The following is a 6,955-nucleotide window of genomic DNA, read 5'->3' on the forward strand; positions in this document are numbered from 1 at the left end:
CTTCCTACCCTGACAAGAACATAATACAGCTGTTGTCTTTCTGCCTGCCTGCCTGCCTGCCTGCCTGCCTGCCTGCCTGTGGCAGGGCCTCATTCTGTCTTTCGCCCAGACTGGAGCGCAGTGACACAATTATGGCTCACTCACTGCAGCCTCAACCTCCCCAGGGTTAGGCGATTCCTCGAGGGATCCTACGGCCTCGGCCTCCCAAAGTGCTGGGGTTACAGGCGCGAGCCACCAGCACCCGGCCTGAGTTAATACATCTGGTCTCACTACGTCTTAACCACGCACCCACGAAGAACTCAAGTCAAGAGAGAGTCGGCAAGAGACTCTCAGCATTCTCTCCCGAAAGCACGTGTGTCCCGAGCTCCTGTGGTTTCAGGTGGCCGCGCGTAGAGGAGAGATTTCCAATGTTTCCGGAGAGGTGCGAGCCACAGTCACTCGGGGCATCCGAGCACGAGATGGGGTTTCTGACAGCGACTGAAGGGCCAGGAAGGGCCAGAATCTGCCAAGGCCCGCGTTCCAGGGTGGGGCCGATGGAACCCAAGGTAGAGGGAGTCAGCGGTCCGCACAGAGAGAGCTCCAGCCCTAGGCCCCACTGTGCAGACCGAATCAGAAGGAAGAGAGTCCTTCGTCCTACCTGCCACATCCCTCACATCCCCCCACTGAACTTGGGAGTGGATCCGTGTTCTAAACACGAGGTGACTCTCGGTTTGCAATGGATCACAAGGGGCCGGGCTTTCCAGAGTCGGCAGGATAAAGAAGTCATTCTGGCTCGGACTCCCCCATCCCACGGTAAACGGTCGGTAACGGTCGCTGGTGACTTTAAATGAGCCGGGGCTGGCCGGGCCGGAGCCGCTATGGGGGTGGGGGGTGGGGGGGTGGGGGGGCGGTGCCTGAGGCACTGCAGAAAGTGGGCCTGAGCCTCGAGGATGGCGGTGCTGCAGGGACCCGTCCAGGCTGCTATATGGCAAGCACGAAGCCACTATGCCTACCGAGATGCGGTTTTCCTCGCAGAACGCCTCTATGCAGAAGTACACTCAGAAGAAGCCTTGTTTTTACTGGCAACCTCTTCTTACCGCTCAGGAAAGGCCTATAAAACATATAGACTCTGGAAAGGACACAGTTGTACTACACCGCAATGCAAATACCTGCTTGCGAAATGTTGTGTTGATCTCAGCAAGCTTGCAGAAGGGGATCAAATCTTATCGGGTGGAGTGTTTCATAAGCAGAAAAGCCATGATGATATTATTGTTCCTGAGTTTGCTGATTCAGCTCGCTTTCCCCGTCCATCGTTGGGACATGTATATTGCAAGGCAGATCGGCTTACCAAAGGATCAGAATGTGACCAAAAGAGCCTTCGTTGAAATCCTTTCCTCCGGTGTCCCTTTGAATCATGATGTGAAACAGGGGGGAAAAGCCAGATCCTGACCAAACATTTTGATTCACATCTCTAGAGAGCTTTAGCAACTGCCTGTCCAAGTGTTGCGCCAAAACACTGGGACCTCGTCCTAGTTTATGTCACAGACAGCCTGAGACCGTTCTTACGGAAACACCCCAGGACACCGTTGAATTAAACGGATTGAATTGAGAATCTTCCAATTCAAAGTACTCCTTGAATACAGACTCCCCAGTGTCTTCTATCGATTCAGCTGTCCTTTCACCTGATACTGTCCCACTGGGAACAGGAACTTCCATATGATCTAAACAGGTTCAACATAAACCAAAAACTGGTCGAAGTGTATTAGGAGGACCAGCAGCAGTTAGTCCATGAGCCCCAAGCGTTGGCATTTTGCCATTAGAAGCCCCAAGTCCCGGAGACGGATCCTATGGACAAAACTGCACTGGTATTAGACACCTTCTGTCGTTGACGTGCCATCCACCGGAGCCCCTTCAAAAAAGTCTGTTGCCAGAATCGGCCAAACCGGAACACAGTCTGTCTTCTCGCAGAGGGGAAAGAGCCGAAAGGTAACCCCAATTCTTGCAAAAACACAAAGTTCTGGTGCGCCGACAAGGGCAACACCTCAGGTATTGAGCCCCACTATGGCATCTCCCCCAAATGCACCGCCTCGAAGAAATTCACGACTCTTGACTAGTGACAGCTCCACAACCGAGGAGAATAGGAGAAAATTAAAAGGGAAGTTTCCACCTAAAATCCCAAACAGAAAAACAAAAAGTAAAGCTAATAAAGGAGGAATAACTCCACCGAACATAAGTGATAGCCATGGAAGTGACAAAATTGGACTCTTCCATCATTCCAGAAGGGAAAATAGCCGCAATCGCGCCTCAGATTCAGGCTTTTAATCTACAAAAAGCAGCAGCAGCGGAAGGCTTGATGAGCCTTCCTCGTGAAAGGGGGAAAGGTTATTTAGCTTTGTGTTCTCACCACGGCAAAGAAGCTGTCAGTCAGTATCTTGAGCCATCTAGCTTCTCACCACCGCAATACCGGTTGGGTACCGTGCCAAATTGGAAGGGCCTATTTTAAACTTTCAGAGTCCACGCAAGCTGAAAGAAAATTCTCAGAGGTTAGAAGGATTGAGAATTACAGAGTCGAAGGCATGGAGATCTGCTCTACAACACTTTGGCATCCTCCGAAAGATGTTGCTCTTTCAGTTCTGTCCAAAGACTTCACAGACAGGGATAAAACTTCGCCAGCCAGAGGCCTGGTGTGCTGCAGGGAACTGTTTCGGTCTGCAACGGGAACACGATATTGCGATTCAATTCTTCCAGAGAACTCTCGAAGTGGATCCAAATGATGCTTATGCCTATAGTGCATTAGGGCGTGAGCTTGTCTTCACTGAAGAATTGGACAAAGCATCAGCTTGTTTTCGAAATGCTATCAGGGTCAATCCCAGACATTGTAAGGCATGGTAAGTGGTAATGAAGTGTAAAGACAAAGCCCTATGGATGGTGCCGGTACTCGCTAGTTTTTCTGGTTAGATAGCTCTTTATTGTCACGAATTTGGTTAAAAATACTTAGGGATGGTACATAGTGCTGAATAACTTCTAACTAAGATGTTTCCTTATGAAACGTATGTCTTGAACAAACTCTGAAATGAACTCATGATCCTAGAATACCAGATCCTTATACTCAACAGTTTCAGTCTTCTAGCAAACTTTTGCAGACGCTGTAGTTGTCTTTGGTTCGTGTATGTGTTTCTTTAGTTGTGTGACTTGATTCGTTACTTTTTCTTCGAGCACCGAAGTGGTGATGGGGACAAGGAGCGCTTGGGAGATTGGAAAGGAATAGCATAGTTCACTTATTGGAGAATAGAAAAATAGATGGAAACAACTCACGAGCTGCTGCTTTTTGACAGTGTTCCAGTTTACGGAGTTACTATGAAGAACTTCACGTACCCTTTCATGTAGCGGTCTCTCTGTTTTACTCTTTTGTACTCGTGTATAAGTGGGCACATAGGAAATTACTACCTAGGTCCTATTGTGATCAACTGAATAAGACATGAGAAAGTGTGGTCCTCCCTCTGCCTCAACAGCATACTCACCGTTGACATTGATTGCATTTTTCTGGACTGACTTCATAGTTTAAACGTCAAGAGAAGGCCGGGCGCAGTGGCTCACGCCTGTCATCCCAGCACTTTGGGAGGCCGAGGCGGGCGGGTCACGAGGTCAAGAGATCGAGACCATCCGGGCCAACACGGTGAAACCCCGTCTCTATTAAAAGTGTAAAGATTAGCTGGGCGTGGTGGTGGGCACCTGTAGTCCCAGCTACTCGGGAGGCTGAGGCAGGAGAATCGCTTGAACCCGGAGAGGTGGCGGTTGCAGTGAGCCGAGATCACACCATTGCACTCCAGCCTGGGCGACAGAGCGAGACGCCGTCTCAAGAGAAATACATTAAAAAAATAAATACATACATAAGTAAATATCAAGAGAAAGTATAATTCTGAAGTCGTAACCCTGTGGTAGTTATTTTGTCAGATACGGTGGTCTTTGGGGTGACTTATTACAGCAGTGGCGTTCTATCATTTGATTTGCTTCTAAATCTGAAGCATTATATTACGGAAACATTTTTTGATTTGCGAATATGTTGTTCAATGGATCATATCTCATTTTGCTGTAGTAGTTACGTGGCCCGAAAGATGGCCAAAAAGATAGTGCCAGCTACTGCTGACCAACGTCACAATCAACTTGCCAATACTGCCTTCTCTTCCGATGGCTATGTTCTCCGTCCTATTTTAAGAACTCAGTTCTTCATAAGACTTGTGTCGTTTTCGATTTTTTCCCAAGTCTGGTTGATCCTTGTGTTGTGATGTTTTTAAATGTGTATTGTCTGTTCAGCTCTTTTGCAGGAGTCGCATTCTTAAAAAAATCTTAACCCTATCAAAAATTGTGTTTCAAGGAGGATTATTCAGATCGGCCAGCTTTGACTAGGAAGAGTGTAAATGCTGACGTATTTAGGTAGCTCTAAATACTGAGCAACTTTATTCTAACCACAAAATGGATAGCCTTTCTTTTGTCTTCACTTTCGCTATCATTAGCACAGTGTTTAATACCTTTTCTTCATCTATAACACAATTATAATGATATAGGAAGCCACTCAAATAAGGCAGACATGTTGCGTTGCACTTAAAAAAAAGAAGAAGAAGAAGAAGAAGAAGTCTCTCTGTGGCACAGAATGAGGTGTGGTTCGAATCTGGAATCTCCAGTGAAAACCAATGAAAGAGGGTGAAACCCCGTGTCTACTAAAAAAAAAAAAAAAAAAAAAAAAAAAAAAAAAAAAAAAATATGAGCCGGCCATGGTGGCGCTGAGACAGGAGAATCACTTGAACCCAGGAGGCAGAGGTTCCAGTGAGCTGAGATCACGCCGCTGCACTCCAGCCTGGGGGACAGAGCAAGACTCCATCTCAGAAACAAACAAACCCACCAAGCCAGTAAAGGTGTTTAATTCGATGGTGTCAGGCTCAGGTCTCTTGACAGGATACATCCAGCACCCGGGGGGAAACGTCGATGGGTGGGGTGGAATCTATTTTGTGGCCTCAAGGGAGGGTTTGAGAGGTAGTCCCGCAAGCGGTGATGGCCTAAGGAAGCCCCTCCGCCCAAGAAGCGATATTCATTTCTGGCCTGTAGCCACCCAAGAGGGAGAATCGGGCTCTCCACAGACCCCACAACCCCCAACCCACCCCACCCCCACCCCTCCCACCTCGTGAAATGGGCTCTCGCTCCGTCAGGCTCTATTCACACCGTGTGCTTTTGGAACCTCCAGCGTGTGTGCGTGGGTTGCGTGGTGGGGTGGGGCCGGCTGTGGACAGAGGAGGGGATCAAGCGGCGGTGTCCCGCGGGTGCCCGGGACGTGGGACGTGGGGCATGGGTGGGGTGGCCAGAGCCTAGGGAACTCATCGCCGGTCAGGACGTCTCCCCTCCCGGTCCCCTCTCTGACCTACGCTCCACATCTTCGCCGTTCAGTGGGGACCTTGTGGGTGGAAGTCACCATCCCTTTGGACTTTAGCCGATGAAGGCCGGGCTCCCAAGAGTCTCCCCGGAGGCGGGGTCTTGGGCAGGCTCACAAGGATGCTGACGGTGACGGTTGGTGACGGTGATGTACTTCGGAGGCCTCGGGCCAATGCAGAGGTATCCATTTGACCTCGGTGGGACAGGTCAGCTTTGCGGAGTCCCGTGCGTCCTTCCAGAGACTCATCCAGCGCTAGCAAGCATGGTCCCGACGATCCCAGCTCCCAGCAGAGGCACTTTTGTTCACACAGGATCCTGGGCAGGAAAGTTCTCAGCAGGCTTAGGCCTCCTAGCCAAAAAGCCAAAACCACTTCTGGGATTTTTTTCAAAGAGCCAGTGGTTCCACAAGGGGCCGTGGGTAGTTGTGGAAATGGAGAGAAGTGTTTGCACATACATATTTGAGACAGAACGGACAGGGCTCGGTCACAGATCACTTAGGACACGGGCAGATGCACATGGAGAAAACTCTTCCGGCATCCTAGGGGAACAGAGGTACGATTTTTCGAGACAGTCGAGGGAGAAGCCACACCAGATTTTAGGATTGGATCTTTATTCCTATGTAGTTTCTATGAGGTATCCAAGTCCAGAAATCAACTCGCCAGTTCTGTACAGCATTCTGTAGGGAGATCAAATCTGGGATGTCAGAAGTTAAGAATTCGGGCCTTGGTGAGGGATTAGATTAGATGTACTTGAGCTTATTTTGCAAAAAAAGAGAGGGCGGGAGATAGCGAGAGCCAGAGCCAGAGACCGAGATAGACAGACAGACAGAGAGAGAGAGAGAGAGAGAGAGAGAGAGACAGAGAGACAGAGAGACAGAGACAGAGAGACAGAGACAGACAGAGAGAGACAACGATACACAAAGAGGGAAAGACAGAAAAAGAGAGAGAGAGAGAGACAGATAAAGAGACAGACGGAGAAAGACACAGATGGACAGAGACAGAGAGAAACAGAAAGAGAGAGAAACAGAGACAGGAAGGGAGAGAGACAGGCAGAGAGAGAGAGAGACAAACAGACAGGCAGACAGACAGGCAGAGAAAGAGAGTAAGACAGAAGGCAGACACACACACCCCCCCACACCCCCCACACACACACACAGAGAGAGAGAGAGAGAGAGAGAGAGAGAGAGAGAGAGACAGAGACAGACAGAGAGACAGAGAGAAAGAGACAGAGAGAGAAAGACAGAGAGAAACAGACAGAAAGAGAGACACAGACAGAGACAGAGAAACAGCCGACGGGGGGGGGGAGAGAGAGAGAGAGAGAGAGAGAGACAGAGAGAGACAGACAGACAGACAGGCAGAGAAAGACAGTAAGAGAGAAGACAGACACACAGAGAGAGAGACAGAGAGACAGAGACAGAGAGAAAGAAAGACAAAGACAGAGAGAGAGAGAGAGACAAACAGACAGACAGGGAGAGAGACAGAGAGACTAAGACAGAAGACAGACACAATGAGAGAGACAGAGACAGAGAGAAGGAAAGACAAAGAGAGACAGA

At 49.2% G+C, this 6,955-nt stretch overlaps 1 pseudogene; it reads left to right on the forward strand.

Annotated features, from left to right (window-relative positions):
* Positions 1-996: 996 nt before the first annotated feature.
* LOC134808417 (cell division cycle protein 27 homolog) lies at positions 997-5,149 on the forward strand (annotated as a pseudogene).
* Positions 5,150-6,955: the final 1,806 nt, after the last annotated feature.

This window comes from Pan troglodytes, chromosome 15 (genome assembly GCF_028858775.2).
Source record: "Pan troglodytes isolate AG18354 chromosome 15, NHGRI_mPanTro3-v2.0_pri, whole genome shotgun sequence".
Classification (NCBI taxonomy): Eukaryota; Metazoa; Chordata; class Mammalia; order Primates; family Hominidae; genus Pan; species Pan troglodytes.